Here is a 17,305-nt window from a genome sequence, read left to right on the forward strand (position 1 = left end):
AGATTTAGTTCTCAAGGAAACCCTGTTAGGGAAAATCAACAGAATAAGAGACAGGACAGAGGTATTAAATAGATACAGTCGGCCTGACCTGTTTGGTCTGAGAGATAAGTTCAGGGCTTCTTTTTGTCGTACAATCTCAAATTTAATGGAACCAGTGTAACATTTGTACTGGTTCAGAACGAGTTTTACTGAGCAGCAGTTATTAAAGATTTAATCCAGACTTTATTCGACACTTTAAGTTTGAATTGTGTACCTGCAAAGTTTTACAGATAGCAGGAGCACTGCTGTATTGATCTGCAGGAAATTAATCAGCAATCTTTTTGATGTTACGTTAATTGTGTAATTTTGGCTTTTCCAACGAGACTGTTAGCTTTATTTCAATCCTGTAATGTGAAGAGCAGCAACAATAAATCAATTAATTGATGAGATGATCAAAAGAAAATGTATTGCAGACCATTTAACAATTGAGGGATCGTTTCACGTACGTTCACGTAAGTTTCAGAATCACTGGAACTGAAGAAGCCTCTCGGATAAGCGGTGAGATGTCTTCAGGAAACTGAAAAAAGTCCAGTTGCCTACGATACATCACTTAGTGACACATACATGTACAGCCTTAGATACAGAAGAAAGCCTCCCTTTACTACCTCTACACATTTGATGAGTCATTTTACAGAACATTTAAAACAAAATGATCATTTCTGTCAATTTTTCCAAACAGAACTGTCAGACACTCTCTGATCCTGAACTTGTAAACATGTCATTGTCCGAATCGCTTATCCCTTTCCATGGGGTTGCAGGGTGTTGCTGCTGGAGCCAATCCCAGCCATGTCTCAGGGCGAGGGCAGGGTACTCCCTGGATAAGTCGCCAGCTCATCGCAGGGCCCTCACTAGTGAGCCATGTGGGGTTCAGTATCTCGCTCAAGGACACTTCGACATGCAGCTCAGCCCTGCCCGGAGCTGGGATTTGAACCAGTGACCTTCCGATCACTAGTCGACCTGCTCTACCCGCTGAGCTACAGCCGCCCCACTTGTAAACATTTTCTTTGTAATTTTTTTTTCAGGTTTTGACTGGACAGAAAATATGTCAAGACAAAACACAACTTTGTCTTGGGCTGTAGATAATTGTGATTTGTTTTCACTATATTCTAACATTTCATAGAACAAATGATGAACAATGACTCTAGGAAATGATTGTCGGATTGATTTGGATGAGAATACTATGTATTATTTGCAGCTCTAAAAAGGTGACTTTGTCCGGAATCGTACCACAAAGGGATACCTTTAAAATTTTAATACGACTTGTTAGCTTTTTTCCAGAACGTTTTCTTCTTAACAGAGTTGTGAAAATCAATCAAGGAAATCCTACAAAACTTTGACATACTAAATAGCTAAATAAACTGCTTTGTAAACCATATTTCACATGTAAGTAATAGAGAGGTAAAATGTAGTGAAGTTGATGAAGGTTCTCAGTCATTCAGGTCGATACATCACTTAGAAATATGGTGATGTTTACTTGATGTCTTCCCAGAGCATGGTGTATTTTTTTATTAGGTGGAGAGGAATACTGAGGAAAACAAAGAGCCAAAGCTCAAGGTAAAAACAGTTTAAATTCATTTTACAATTGTTTAAATGTATACAGTGAAAAGAGCCAGAAAAATATTAAAATCCAGATTAAAAGAGTCTCAAACAAAACCTGCAGTCCAGTGTAGCTAAGAAAAGGTGGCAGCTCACCAGTCCACCCTTTCGCCACCAGCCTGGTAAACCACCATCCTTGTTCTGCACATCTCTTTGTCTCCTCACCGTTAACCCTTCGGCAAGGTGGTTGGTCCCACCCGTTGAACCACACCATTGGTCCCTCGTGCCATTCTCAGAAACCCAGTTGGTGGTTGCCAGTGCCTGTAACAAAATCAAGCAGGTCTTAAGGTACGGGTTATCAGGCAATCAAGTGAGCTAAAGGGGGAGTGCAGATGTCTGCCCTTCTGCCCTTTGACAGCTGCAGATGCAGGAGGGGTCAACATGCTGTACAGGTAACTATCCCACCACATCTTCCCTGTTTAGTCATCTTTCCAGCTATTAATCTTTCTTGTCATTTCAGATTCCTGCCATTCCCCACCTGCCCTCTAGTTGCCCCCATTGTGCTCTCTCCAGTCACCTGATCCCCTCACTCGCCAGCACACCTGTTCCCCATTCCCTCTCCAGCTACACCAGCCCTTTATTCCCCACTCATTTGTCATATTATCTAATCTAATACCCGGTCTTAGCGGTTGAGCGTTCGTCCCTGTCCCTGCTTTGCCTGCCCTCGCTGACTCTTACCTGTTGCAGAACTCTGCCTGGTAAACAATTGATTGCTTTGAACTGCTCTGCCCTCTCAATCCACCTCGCCGTGTGTACAACCATTACGCTTTTACTGTCTCATAATTTATCAGCACATTGTCACCCTGCGCCTCTTCAAGGATCAAACTACATTAGCAGTCCGGTTGTTTTTACACTCTTAGAAGACACTGTATGTATAACTTATGGCCATATTGCTGATGGATATACCCAGTGCATTGTCACATCGGGGACCTCGTAAAAACGGCAGCTGCTAATGCCTCTCTGCCACGAGGTCGCGGACGAGGGTTGTGTGTGAAATCCAGTGCAGTTAAAGTCCCCTGCTGCTCTCCGTGTTGCAGTAGTGGTGGACGGAGGCCTCCACGCTTGATACTCATGACCTTGTCATCACATGCCGTTCCCAGGCCACTGTGCTAACTAGGGGTCATCGGCAGGGCACAGCCTGAGAGATGGACGGTGCTGTGTGTTTGCGTTCAGTGGAGAGGGTGGGGACAGAGTAATTGATAATTCTGGGCTCTGTTTTGAGAGGGGGGCGCATGGCAAGACCCTGTGTAATCGTTCCTTTATTCCCCCGAGCCAAGCCCAGGCGATATACAGTAATTCCACATTCCGTCTGATGAACTCACTGACTGAGACAGTGTCTAGCATCCTGCCTCTTCCCTTGTCAGCCAGTTAGGGAGCCAAGCCTTAAGCCTTAACCTTAGCCTGTCTCCACTCCTGGCTGGGGGGGAATGTGACGCCTGCCCGCCTGCTCGCCTGCTCGCCTGGTCGACCGTCTTAGCCCTTTGGGCTTTGCAGGCGCGGAGCCTCATCTCCCACTGTTTATCCATGTGTCTTTGCTTTGGCTCAGGCCCTACGCTGTAGGCCACTGTGGGCTGAGTGGGGTCCACTGCCCTGTGTCACCCACCTAAGCTCTGCTTTCACTGGAGGGCTTAGCGCCTCACCCCTCGGCCGCTTTATGAGCAGACAGCTGGGCTAATCTGTCTCCCTCTTCCCTCCTCTGTCTCCCTCTCTCTTGGGTCTTGCCTCGTCTCTTGTTTTGGCTCCTTTGGTCATCTGTTTGTAGACTAGTTTGCTCTCATGCCTTTCAAACGCCGACTCTGCTGTTTCTGTTTTCTCAGCACACACAAACACACAGAGAAAGAAACTCTTCATTTGTATATCTCTGTGCAACACTTCCTGACTCATGAACATTCAAAAAGACCTCGAGAGCAGGGGAATCTGGATTCATCTTGTGCCAGCATTGCTTGGCGAGTTTTGACTCAAGTCATATTTGAACTTCACAGGCTTGCAATTTATCTTAATTGAGTTTAGCACACATTGACTCATCCATAATGACTTTCTTTGACTCTCTCAAAGTTTGTTAAGGCACGGTAAAAATATTTGATGAAACAAAGTTATTGTTTGTACAGTACAACCAGATTCCTAAGAAGACTGGGGGTCTTCTCACTTTGTGTGTTAAAGGCATCAAATTCATAATGTGTTTGTGTTTACAAAAAGCAATAAAGTTCATCAAACTGAACATGAGATATTTATTGTCTTTGTACTGTTTCAATTTCTGTTTTTACATTTTATACAGCATCCCAGCCCTTTTGGAATCACGGTCGTTTGTAACACACTGTGCACCTGCTGGGCTCAGACACCCCTGTCAGACCTGAATTGGGCTTGGACTTAACAGAACATGTGTCATTTACACTAGGTGTGAAGTAGATGAGTAGATTGACAGAGCAACAGTAATATTAGTGATTTTTTAAAAAGCAAAATCGCCAAATATTTGCTGTTGTCAGCTTCTCAAATGTCAGAATTTGTTTATCTTTGACGATAGCAATTTTGGGGTGACTAAACGCTATTGCTTTGTGCCATTCACTGTTTACAGTCCTATCAACAACTTTAGATGCGAGGAAGTAGTTTGTCTACAACCAGATTGTTTCAGTAGCATATGCAGATACATAAAAAAAAAACTATTTCATGGTCAGTGGATCAGCTCACTCAAATCCTCAAGTCAATCCTACTCGTACCACAAACAGTCTGTTTATACATACCCACATTATTTGCTTGTGAAAGGATTTACTTAAACTGCAGTGAAATGACTGTAAAATCTCCTATTTGTATCTATTTGGGCCAACCGATAAGACCGGAAACTTGAGTTTGACTTGCATCTTGTGAACACTTCTGGGTTTCAAATACTGACATCACTTTACATTCTTTCCATCTTCCATTTGCATCCGTTCTATCCTCCGCCCTTCGTCATCTCCTGTTCCTCTCACCCTCCCTCTGTCCTCCATCTTCCTCTCCTCCTTCATTCTTCCCTCCTCCTTCTTCTCTTCGCTGTCCTTTTCAGCCGTCCGGCTAAACTTAGAAGTGACAACAGTTGCAGGGTGACACCAAGGGCTAAATAAGACCAGAACAATAGCTTCCCTCCCTCCTCCCCTCTACTCACTCCCCCATCTCCCCCTTTAATAGACTGCCATTGTTCTCTCCGTTCACTGTTGCTCTTTCAGGGAGTTTGTTAGCTATGCTAATGAAGGTTGGGCTTGTGTGGGTTTAGCGAGTGGGGATTTGATGCTCTTTAACTGGGCACTTTTAGAAAGGAGAGGCGATCATAAGTGTGGCCGGGCGGCTATTTACCACCAGTCAAATGTCACAGGCGTGTGGATACGACACAGCAGTGGAAGAGATCTGTTACATTCCTCATGCACTTGCCTCAATTTGATCCCTGAAACTTTCACAGCCAGAAAAGTACAATAGAAGGTTTTGTGCATGATTATGTGCCACTGCCTCTCTAATGCACAGCGTACTGTATGTGTCAGCATGTCGGAGTCCTTGCAGAAAAAAAAAAAGGAGTCGAGTAAGACAAGATGCAGAGACTACAGTAAGTATACTGCAGTCAGTCATCCAATCAGTCAGTCAGTCTGTAAATAGCCTGGCTGGTGGCTCCTTTGAGCTTTCCTCTAAGAGGAATTCTCTTTCTCCTTGGTGTATTAATAGTGCCTGTGCATTGTTTCCTACAACAGCACTGCTGTAATCAAAGGAAGTTGGCCTGCTAAGTATACAGATATTTTCCTTTGTCCCTATGTTTAGCAGGCATGGAAGAGTCAGATGTGTGTGAGTGTTGTTGTGTGGCTGTACGAGCGAGTGTGTGCATGCTTACGGGTATTATGTCAGGTTGTATGTTTATTTATGTGTGTAATCGTATATGTACAGTGAAACATCCCCTAATTGTTTGTGTGTGTCCGTAAGCCACTTATTGACAGTGCGACCTTTTATTGGAGAGGTCGTGTGCCTTCACAGGTTGTTGACGCCGTGGTATTTATTTTCCTGGAACAAATGTTAATCTATTGGACAACCTGCCACTGCTGCTGCAGAATTAGGATTGTCCCTTTTTTTCACTTCCAGGTAAATGATTTGAATAAAATTCCTGGTCATGAGTGTCTTTAATGTGCAGAAAGTAACCTCTTACTATCATTGAAATAGTTTGCCACATTTAATCTGAACAAGGACATTATTATCAGATTTGTCTGATTGCTTTATAAATGCCGTTGATGAAAATGAGATTTTCGAGCCCACCTTTTTCACTAAAGTAATAAGCTCTATTTGAGTGGAAGCCATTACATGTTAATGCTCTCCTTGGCCCAATATTTTCATTGTAATGGATGGCGCCAGCCAAAATATGATTGCCTGACATTTTAAATGTCACCAGGACTGATTTTGTAGTATGCCAAAGCCTTGACCTACCATTCTCAGGTGTTGCCGCCGTGCCGCTACCCCTTTTAATTGGGGATTCAGAGACATCATCCAATGGGCTGCTCTATACCGCAAACTCTCTCTCGCTTGACAACCCCCCCCCGCCACACACACACACACACACACACACACACACACACACACACACACATATACTTCTAAATTTGACATAATGCATTCCTTGGCCCCTTTCCCAAACTTTAACTGTCACATCCAAATGCCTAACCCCGTACCATGACCTAACCTAACACCGAATTCTGACTCTTAAATCAAGTCTGAACTCTCAAATTGGGCCTGTCTTGTTATCATATTATTGAGGCCTCAAGAGTTCAAGATAACAATATTGTTAAGATGTATACAGAATTTAAAATTTAAATATATAATGCTATCTATCTAATTTATCGATCTATTTTTTCCATTTTATTGCAACTACTGTTAAGTTGGATTACAGCCACCCTTTATGACTGAGAATGAAAGCAACAAATTATTTCAGAGATGATGTTTTATTTAAACAGTGTTAGCATTTGTGTTTTATTAACACCAGAAGAATATTATCTTAGTTTCTTAAGATATCACGTGTCTTGTCATACAGGTAAACTGTTCAAACTAGGGCCGAGGTGTTGTGGCCTCACAATAACATGCAGTATTTTGACCAAATACCTTTATATCGATATTGAGATGATATTTTAAGGATGACTTTTGGTAATTTCAAAAAATATTACCACAATGAATAATCACCAGTAATGTGACTAAGTGGCTAAAGACAAGTATTAAAACAAGTTGAACAGTAACACAATCACAATATAATGATATGCCAAATCTAAGACGGTATATGGTTGCATATCATGATAACATAATAACTTTTAAGTTGTGAGAGTCCTTACTTTCAAAAAAATGTCCTCTATCTGTGGTAAAAAAAAACAAAAAACTTCCGGTCCTCACTACGTAGCACAGACAAGCAAACATACCCAAACACACACACACACTAGAGAGAAGCAGGTTGTTAATTTAGTTACAATGTGGTTGCAAGCACACATGCAAGCCCACACTCACATGCTCGCTGTCATTAAAATACACGTTAGTCATCTCTCTCACACACACACAAACACACACACAAAATAAGAACCACACAGTTACAGTTTTAGCAGTGCAGGTTGGTCGTCTGGTGACCAAGTGGTGGCGTCGAGGCATCACCGGTCACTTGGAGTCTGTCAGTGACTCACCAAGGGCACAATGGAATTAGTGAGATTCTCCGCAATGTGACAGCTTGCTCTGGCTAAATGGTGTAATAATCTACCCCTCCTCCCACAAACCTCCGCCTGCACATGCACACATACCCACACACACACTCATTCACTCCCCCCCCCCCTCCCCTCCCTTCCCTCCAGTTCGCCCTCCCCTTACCAACTGGCACAGATAACATTGTCTTAAGCTATAAAAAAAGATTTTTTCCCCTCCCTCCATTGCGGTAATTATTGAATTAATGCAGATGGAGAGAGACATCTGCATGTTAAAGTGTTGGCCTCTCTCTTATGCACAGCAGATGTTCCCCTGTCATTTACTCAAATTATGCTGCTTAGATACACGGAGGGAGAGAGAGCGAGCGAGAGAGAGCGACAGAGAGGGAAAGTTACTCACCAAGGCGACATTGTCTTACAGAGTGTCAGCTACCAAATTCTGTATCTGTCCTTCAGATAAACCCCTTACTTTCTTCCCTTGAGCTGTTCCTAAATGATAGTTACACTCCTCTTTTTTTGGTTTATTATAATCATACAACTGTTTTGATATCAAGTAAATGTGTGCCTTTCAATCCAAAGTGAAGAAAGAAATGGTTTAGAATGACATTTTTAAACATAATTTAAGAGACAATTTAATGGAATGACATGAAATAGATAAGATATTTAAAAAGCCAATACATGCTGTTTCAGTAGAATTTATTGTGCCAAAAAATGTACAGACAGGGGAGTTTTCATCTCAAAGTGGCTTAAGTTGAGTATTTCATGAATGGATTTGTTTTATTTAAAATAGGCGTTGAATTCAGCCTAAATCAGATACAGAATGATACCAGACAGATTACATTTCCAGTGTCCAAATAAGGATGATGTATCATATCAAAGATGTGATATTATTAGGAACACTAACAAGCTGACCTCTCATTGATAGCTTAGCCTTGCGGTTGACCTCTTGACCCTCAACGCTGCTGGGGACGTTACAGTAAAGATGAGACGACATCCTCCTGAAGATTATCTGTTGATTATTTGAAGCGAGGACGAGACAAAGAGTCCGTAAGTGTGTGTGTGTGTACGTGTGTGTGTCCCAGATGACAGATAACCAGGGGACCTTCTCCTTGGGATTATTTTCCAGGTTGGTTTGGCCTCATCTCTCCGGATTACGTTGATAAAAACATTCTTGTATTATATTTTCTGTGCTTATTGTATTAATACTCTCAGGCAGTTCCCAGAAAAAGCTCCGTCCCACGCCTGCTTTAAGGTAATCTTCTTCCACTTGAGCTTTTAAAATGTTTTTTTGGGGGGGTTGGCCGTCTTTGTAATACCTATTCTCTCCCACTCTTGAGGCTATATGTGGATCTGGGCTGTGCCGGACTGGACTTGTTCAGTCGGTGTACCCACAGAAGGTTAAAGTTTTGAAGGCACACGGTTGCCCTAGAGGTATGATTTACTCCAGTGTGAGGAGAAAAATGATACTGCTTTAGATCCAAATGTGTCTCCAGGATGTCTTATTGTTGTGCTCTAATGATGGGATTTACCTGTGTCTAGACTTTTACAGCAATGATCTAAAGCATTCACACATAAAAGTCTGTTTTGCGTCTTCTTTTGACCAAAAAAGCACAATAGTGATTCCACCTGCACTCAGTTTGTGAAAGCTTAAGTTGAGCACAGTGCTGCAACCAAGAATTTAATTTACTATTGAGTAATTTGCTGATTATTTCTATCATCATCATCTTCTTCTTCTTCTGTATTTGATTAATATCTTTGTCTATAAAATGTCAGGTAATTATGAAAAGTGTGCATCACAGTCATAATGTTACACCTTCAAATAATTTGTTTAATCCAACCAACAGACCAAAACCAAAATATTTCATTTCACTTTAATCAAATGTGCCAAAAAAACATTCTCATCTCATTTTTGAATGGCGATATAATCAGTGTTTGACATGTTTGTTTGACTAATGGTTGAAACAATAACTCAAATATATAAAAAGCAAATACTTCCACTCCTGTCGGGTCAATCTCTCTCCTTTTGTGCACAGAATTGATACATTTCTCATACATGTAGCTCTTTCCATGGACTAAATTATCATATGCTGCACTTTAGACTCGTAAAGGAGGAAAATTAACTCAACTAAATGTGCTGTGGACCACTCGTGTCCAAATTATAACTTGTGATATTTGTGTTTTCCAGCCTGAACTTTAAGGCAGTTAGTTACACAAACATGGCTGCATGAAGGGCAGGTGAACAATCAGAAGTTAATGACTAAAACAACATTTTGAATGCATGAGTTCTACTGCACGTTGATAAAACCTGTTTTGCTGAAGGACTAGCTGCACACTTACAAGACACACCTCGACTTACCTGTTCACGCCATCATCTTTGTTTGTTTGTCATCATCGTTTATGTGTCATCCCTTTCAGCTTGTGGCCCTAGAGGGCATACTTACCAAAAGACTAATACATCAATAAAAAGTCTCTGTGTTGGAGAATGGAAATGAGAACTTCTACCCACGATGGCTTAAATAGAGCACAACAAACCCCATCGCCTAAAAAGCAGGAAGAGAGATGTCATACCACATGAATGAACTCAAATGTGATGTGATGATTTTTAGTTTTTGCAAGTGACTGAAATGTATTTGGGCCAATCATCTGTACATAACATTACATATCCTACTCTATAATACACAGAAATGAAGTGTTAATGTTGAAACGATTAGTTAATTGACGGGAAAATAATCGCTATCTATTTTGATAATGGATTAATTGTTTAAGCTACTTAATTGTGCGCACATGTCAAAAATGCTGTTCAAATGGGGGATTTTAAACTCCTCTCTTTGTTTTATGTTATTGTGAATCGATCATCTTATGGTGTTTGTACTGTTCGTGCAACCATTTGAAGACTATTAATTGCACTATTTTTACCCAATCAACTAATCTGCCGTCCCAGAAGGCCTGGTTCATGTGCTCTGCCAACCTTATCACTGAGTTTTGACCTGGTTGAGCGTCACCAGCAGACTGTGCCAGCTCTCTCATGTCCTCACGCAACTTGTACCTCATTTTCCTAAGAAGCATTCTATGATTCAGCCCATCCACACACGTACCCACACACAAACAAAAACAAAGCACATGCACGCTCTCCCTACCTCTCGACAAAAACCCACCAATCCAGCGAAATCCGCACAACTTCCTTCTGTTCTCAAACCAAAAGCCTTAAAGCCAACAGATGCTTTCTCGTTATCACTGCCAGTTATCACTCTCGGCTCCCTCTGATAAGACTTTACTTTCTGACCCAGATGTTAAGGAGTTCAATTTACCAGATGCACCAGAAGAGCGGACAGGGAGGTGGAGGGATGAGTGAGCATCGAAAATACCCGTGGGCTCGAGAGATGAGACGTAATATGGCCCTTTTTTTTTTTTGTTGGCCTGGTGTTGTTTCTGAAGCGGCGTTAGTGCAGTAAGGAGCTCAGCGTCTAAAGAGGCTTTGGTATAGGGGCGAAAGATGGGCCATATTACAGCGAGGCCAGAAGCCTGCTTGATTAATGGGCCAGGATAATCACCTCATCAAATCACTCTCACTTATTAAATCTTGTTTAATATCGTAATGAGGGCCCTCCTGAGCTGCTTTGGTAAATTCCCCCCATCTCTCCATCGCTCTCGCTTTCCCCTCTTCTGCCTTTCCGATTTAACAGGAAAACTGACGATGCCAAGTTCCTCTCTGTCCTCGTCTTCCTCTCTCTGCCTCTCGCTTCCTCTTTCTCTTATCTCTTTACATTTCTAGTTAGCTTTGCTCTCTCTCTCCTAAACCGTCCTGGAATCTTGGCTTTCAGACTTTGGCACAACAGTACACATCATTTCGAAGGGTGGAATTACTATCTAAACATCCTCAGTCTATTCATTTAATCTCCTTTATTTATGATGGATGATGTGCTAAATTGTATCATCATAAATCAGTGTGTGTGTGTGTGTGTGTCTGTGTGTGGATGGGTCAGGACCTGCTTGAATAGTGATACCACTTCCCAAGGCTTTGGTACACTGGAGTTTATGGAAACACTTCAGGTGCTGTAATATCTCCCCTGTCTCCTTCTGCTTGATTTGTGATCTCCCTCCGTAGTATCACGACAGATCTGCTGTTACTTCCCCGTGTGCACATGTGTGTATGCATGCGCGTGTGTGAGGTTTCAGGGATGGGCTTGCATCTCCTTCACTTGACCTCCAGCTGCCTCCACAATGTGCCTCAGAAGAAAACAACATGCCACCGTCTTATTTATGGTCTTCCATGTGTCGCTCGGTACCATCTTGGTAGCGCAGCCTTGACAGCTCGCTTCTTCCAAGGAAGGGTAAAATATTTTCTCCACTCCTCTTTTGTCCCGCACCTCTCTTTTCCTCTCTCCATTTTTATTACGATTTTATTTCAATAGCGGCCCCCTTCCACCACCCTCATCCAAAAGTTGGACCCAATCCTATGTCGTCTCTGAAGGCAGCCAGGCAGGCAACAACTGGCTCAAGGTGACCAGTTCAGGCTTGAGAGGGAGGTTAGGGCTGCATCTTCCCCCGAGTGCCTCCCATTTTTTGCCTTTATTGTTAGGGAGCAGCTGTTGTGTACCTGGACCCCATGAGTGGCGCCTATGCTGGGTATCTTGGCAGCCTGGCTCCATAGGCTTTGGATACCAGAGTGAATCAATTCTTAAAGATGACTGTCTGCGTGCCGTGTCACATGGACAGGCCCAGAGTGAAGGGCTTAGGGGGGCTCTGGAGCTGGAATGCTCTTTGATGGAGGGGCTGGAGAATGAGGAGGGAGGGGAGGAAAGGAAAATACGGGGGAGGAGATGGTCCTATTGTTGTGCCAAGGAATGCCCTTGACGGAGATAGAAGGGTATTGTTTTTTTATGCCCATGAACTCCTGTGGTCTTGAGGACTTAAAGATGATGGAGTTGCAAGGACGATCTAAGGGTCTCTTGTGTTTCCAAAAATGGCATGAGATGCGCAGCTGTATGTTGTCAGTTCCTTCTTTACACTGCTAACTACGTGTTGAAAGTTGCTCTAAGACGCGGCATGCGTGAACAGCTTAGCGTCGAGCAGCCATGTGAACGTGTAAAGGTTGGCCAATTATTGGGAGGCTGATATAGCCCCTCTGTTATAATACCCGCAAAACCAAACTCATTCTCAGCAGAGATTGACAACAGCTGAGCAGGACGTTGATGACCTACCTGGCTCACAGGCCTAACCTGCCTAATGTCCGCTGAGAAACCTGAGAAAATGAAGATCATAAAGGATGACAAAAACAGATTGGCACGTAAGCTAACCTCCCTCCCTTTCCTCCCTCCCTCCCACACTCTCACTCTCTCTCTTTTTCTTTCTTCTTACGCCCCTTCAGAGAACAATACCCTATGGACCACCCCCTCCCTACATCCCTACCTTGGAAAAAGCAGGTTTATTAATAGTTCAGAGCAGGGTGCTTGGGGCAAGCTCCGCGAGAAGGTTAAGGATGAAGGGAGTTAACAATCTGGGCTCAGCAGCCACAGCAGCAGCAGTAGCAGCTTCTTTTTTGGAAAAAGCGCCTCATGGTAGTCCCGTGTCCGTATCTATTTCATGACAAATGAAATACCAAAGGCCCTGGCCAGAAACAATGGCTTGTTTGGCTGGCTGGAGGCGGTATGGGAGGTGGTGGTGGTGGGGGCTAAGACTGGCTTCCAGCCCCTGCAGCTGTCCCTGTTGTCACCCCTTGTCTTAAGGCTCACTCCTGGCTCATCGGCGCATGTGTTTGTGAGCGCGCGCGTGCATCCCGAGCCTCGAGAGATAGCGCAAGGCGATTCAAAAAGACGGCCCCAGACACAAAAGGCAAGTTGAACGGTGTTAAGACCCCTTCGGTATGGAGCAGACCCCAGGCATGAGGTCATCAGCCTTGGTTTAGCAGCCTTTGTCCTACAGCCTGATTGACGGGAGGGGTGGCTATCAAAGACAATTGTGGGATCGGTTACAGCCATGGATGCCACTCAAGATACTGCAGGTCTCCAATGAAAAAAAAAAAAAAAAATGATTGTGATAGATTAGCGAATTTGGCATAAAAGTTTGGATTTTTAAAGAAAAAGACAACATGGCGTCAAAACAAGTGGATTGTGAGTTAAATGCCAATACATGACATGACATCTGAGCTTGGTAATTGTTTTTGCACCTCCTGTCTGTGGGCCTCACCTTAATATGAACGATAAAGTCTTTGAATCTTTTAATCTGTGACGATAACAGGTGATAAACTTTAATACACTGATAATATTCCACGAGTAAACCCATGTGTGTGTGTTGCAAAAGGAGAAAGACAAATCTCTTCCCGCCCCTCTCTCTCTTTCTCTCACTGTCTGTGTCTCTCGCTCTCTCCCCCCTTATGTCTCAGAGATTAGCCTTTGCTCAAACACCTCCTGTTCATCTAAGTAATTAAAACATTAGAATTACTGGATTATAAACTGCTTTCGATTTTAATCCAGCACTCGATGCTCCCACCATCTTGCCAAATGGGTCAATAGGAAATATAATGGGCCTCTGTGATTTCTGATTCAGGGATCTGGAAGAGGCAAAGGATGCCAATAATGGCTATTAAAAGAGATGTGTGTTTGTGTTTGTGTTTGTGTGTGTGTGTGTGTGAGAGAGAGAGAGAGGGAGAGAGAGAGAGGGACAGGGAGAGAAAGAGAGACAGAGAGCCCAGACCGGCTTTGCCCTGAGTGCCATCTGTCTTGGACCCACTAGACCCAGTTTAGACTGGAAGAAGCCAAACCAGTTCAGTCTCTATCTCTGCCCCCGATGCACTGTTATGCGAGCACACACACGTACGCGCACACTCCCTGACCTCATGACCACTTCAACTCTTGAAGTCACACTGTGGTTTTTTTGGTGTGTGTGTGTGTGTATGTGTGTGAAGGAGTGTGTACCTGCAGTTCTTTGATCTTTCTTTGAGAAATATACAGAGCACAGACCGTTTTGTGTGTGTTTCGGATGTGTGTGTGCGTCATAAGACCCCGTAACAGGTGTTTGCCCCTGGGGCCCCTGAGTGCACCTTGAAGGCCCTGTATCAATAGGTGCCCTGATATCATTTATATATCGTTTATCCCGCCATTGTCTGCCTCCTCTCACATGTGCACACATTCGCAAACCTTTTGCTTTCATCCAATTTTAAAGGGAAGTTCCACCCTCTTCACCCTTCTTGGCAGTCAGAATGAAGCTGCGCTGTGGGGATTCACTGCTGCCGTCTTCTCACCTATACTGTCTGTACTAATTTTGGAGCATCGGTGTGTTCTTGGCATGATTTGTATGTGTTGTGAGTTTACTCACTGTACACTGCCTGTTTTTTTTGGTTGAGTGTGTGAGCGATGTCCTCTGCAGCATGTGTCTGCCTGTGTGCTGCGTGTGTGCACACTCTGTGTGTGTGTGTGTATGTGTGTGTTCATTATGGCTTGTGTTTGTGTTACCCGCAACAAGGGCTCCAAGTTGACACAGTGACAGTTCCTCGCGGAGCGACAGAGGGGCCCTGCCATCCAACAACAGAGGCTTTGTCGCTCTGCTCCTCTTGGCTTGTTACGGACTTCCTTCTCTCTCTCTTTCTCTCGCTTTCTCTCCCTTTTTTATTGAGCCCATTTTCTTGTCTGAAGTCTTAATTTGGGGCGCTGGCCAGTGGGGAGAGGGAAGAGAGACGAGGGGACCGAGGGAGGGAAGAACGAGGGGGGGGGGGTAGAGGAGAGGAGGTGTGGAGTGGTGATGGCTGCAGACGGACGGCCCTTTGTTCCTCCTTTCCCAGGCTCCTCTCTTGAGCCTCCGAGGCTCCAGTTGCGTTGGAGCCTTCCAGAGAGAGAGAGAGAGGGAGAGAGAGAGAAAGAGGCTGGGAGGAAAAAAAGGGGGCACAATGATCTGTCCAACTGGAATCTTCCAATTCACACATGCACACACATGCAAGTGATGTGGAGATGGAAAGGAAAGAGGGGAGGGGGGGAGGAAAAACAGAACAAATTAATCAAGAGATAATGAATAAAGAGCAAATTGAGCAAACACGAGAATGGAGAAGTCTGCATATAGATGACATGAAGGACACATCAATAAAAGAACACGCTGAGTTTTTAAGATGCACATACTGACCACTAGGTGTCCCCATCACTGATGCCAAATGTGGGCAACCCAGAGTTAATCCCTCACTGTGCCAGTGGCTCTGGAGCACAAGACCAGTGTGCCGCTCCATCCACAATAGATGAAATCCAGTGTTTAATTACGAACACATGCAGAATGAATCCATCAATCTGTGCAATTTGGAAAATCTGTTTTCATGGTTTTTGATTGAAACTGGAGTCATTTTTTGTGTGTGAAGAGTTTAATTATTTGCTTAAGTACAAATATGTAAGTATTATCACTCACAGTGAGAATGGCCCTGTTTCTGTTTATTTAGTATATCTTTTGTTTTTGTATTAATATTACTGCTGCATTTGTGTGCATTTAACTGCTCTATATGTTTCAGGCTGTGCTTGTTTTATCCTCGTTATCTACTGTTGGGTAGTTTAATCTACATTAATGTCTTAAGATCATCATATGTTTGTAGTGTTGCTGTCCTGTGAGGACCACGCATTTCAAAACGGTCTCTGTTTTCAGTGTTATAATGCTGCGTTTTCCAGCTAATTCAAGATGGTTTTTAAATTGTTTTTTGAGTTTAAAGCCCCCTTACAGTCAACACTTTTTCTTCCTTCTTGTGCCTACACTTGAATGTTTGAGCTTCACTGTATGGAACAATGAATGCGCTGAGTTTGACACCTGAGGGCTTTTTTCGCACTCATCTGCTCAAGTGTGAATTTTTCTTTGTGCTCACTGAAAACCAGATTTTTTAAGGGGCGGGCCTACGCGCATGAATTATGACATCACAAATAACCCCAGTCCGGTATCCAGTACATCAAGTGTGATGTGGAAAAAACCTAAATCCTCAAGTACACATAAACTGAGAATGGACTTTACAGACTGTACTTATGTCCAGCAGTCAACATTGTGAAATTAGAAGTATTTGCATATTGATATATGGTAATATTTTAAGGAATATGGGGCATTTTGGGGATTTTAATGTTGTCATTTACTTCCCCCACATTTCAGACGCAAATTATAGATTTTTTTGTATGCCTTGATATATGTATGTAGAGAATAGTTTATCGGTTTATCGTATATATTCAGAATCACCACATTTGGAGAGACATAGTTTTAACTGGACTGGAAGAGTATGAAAAATGTAATCTGAAAAGTAACTAAAGCTGGTGCACAAATGTATAAGTAGTATATGGATATATGAAGTATATTTACCACTGAGATGTTCTGGAGTTTTAGGTGTAAAGCTGCATAAAAGATATATACTCAAGTAAAGTACAAGTTAAATTTGCATGTAAGTCAATACTTGAGTAAATGTACTTAGTTACATTCCACCACTGATCCCAAGTACAATAATGATGTAAATGCACTGTTAAGCAAATGCAAGGTGAAGTGCACATACATCCATGAAAGAAAAAAAAACTTCAACAGTATTCTGCTGTTTTAGTTTCAAGCCCACAGTCATTTTGCAGATGTAGGTGTCAAAACGGTTCAAACGGTGGACAGCTCATTTTGGTCTGTGGTACCGTAGGAGGATCGCGCGGAGAAGAAAATCGAAAAATGAGGTCCTGAGTCCTTGTGTTTTCTTCGTCACAAAGGTTCCTCAGCACGGGGGGTTACATCAGTGCATGTGTGTGGTGATATTTACCAAAGTATTTTCTGTTTGATGACGGGTTGGCGTGCTGTAAATACTCCACCTGTGTCAAGACGTAACACACACTATTCCACCGAATGTAATGTAAAGACATTAGTGATTTCGCCTGAAAAGAACACACTCTTCACAGTCAACTGAAACGTTCTTGAACCTGAGCGTGTGATAACAGGCGACCACGAAGGGAGGGAGGGAGGGAGGGGGGGGGGACTTGGAGAGGGACCTTGGGGACCGTGTCAACGTTTTC

The sequence above is a fragment of the Acanthopagrus latus genome, chromosome 22 (genome assembly GCF_904848185.1).
Source record: "Acanthopagrus latus isolate v.2019 chromosome 22, fAcaLat1.1, whole genome shotgun sequence".
NCBI lineage: Eukaryota > Metazoa > Chordata > Actinopteri > Spariformes > Sparidae > Acanthopagrus > Acanthopagrus latus.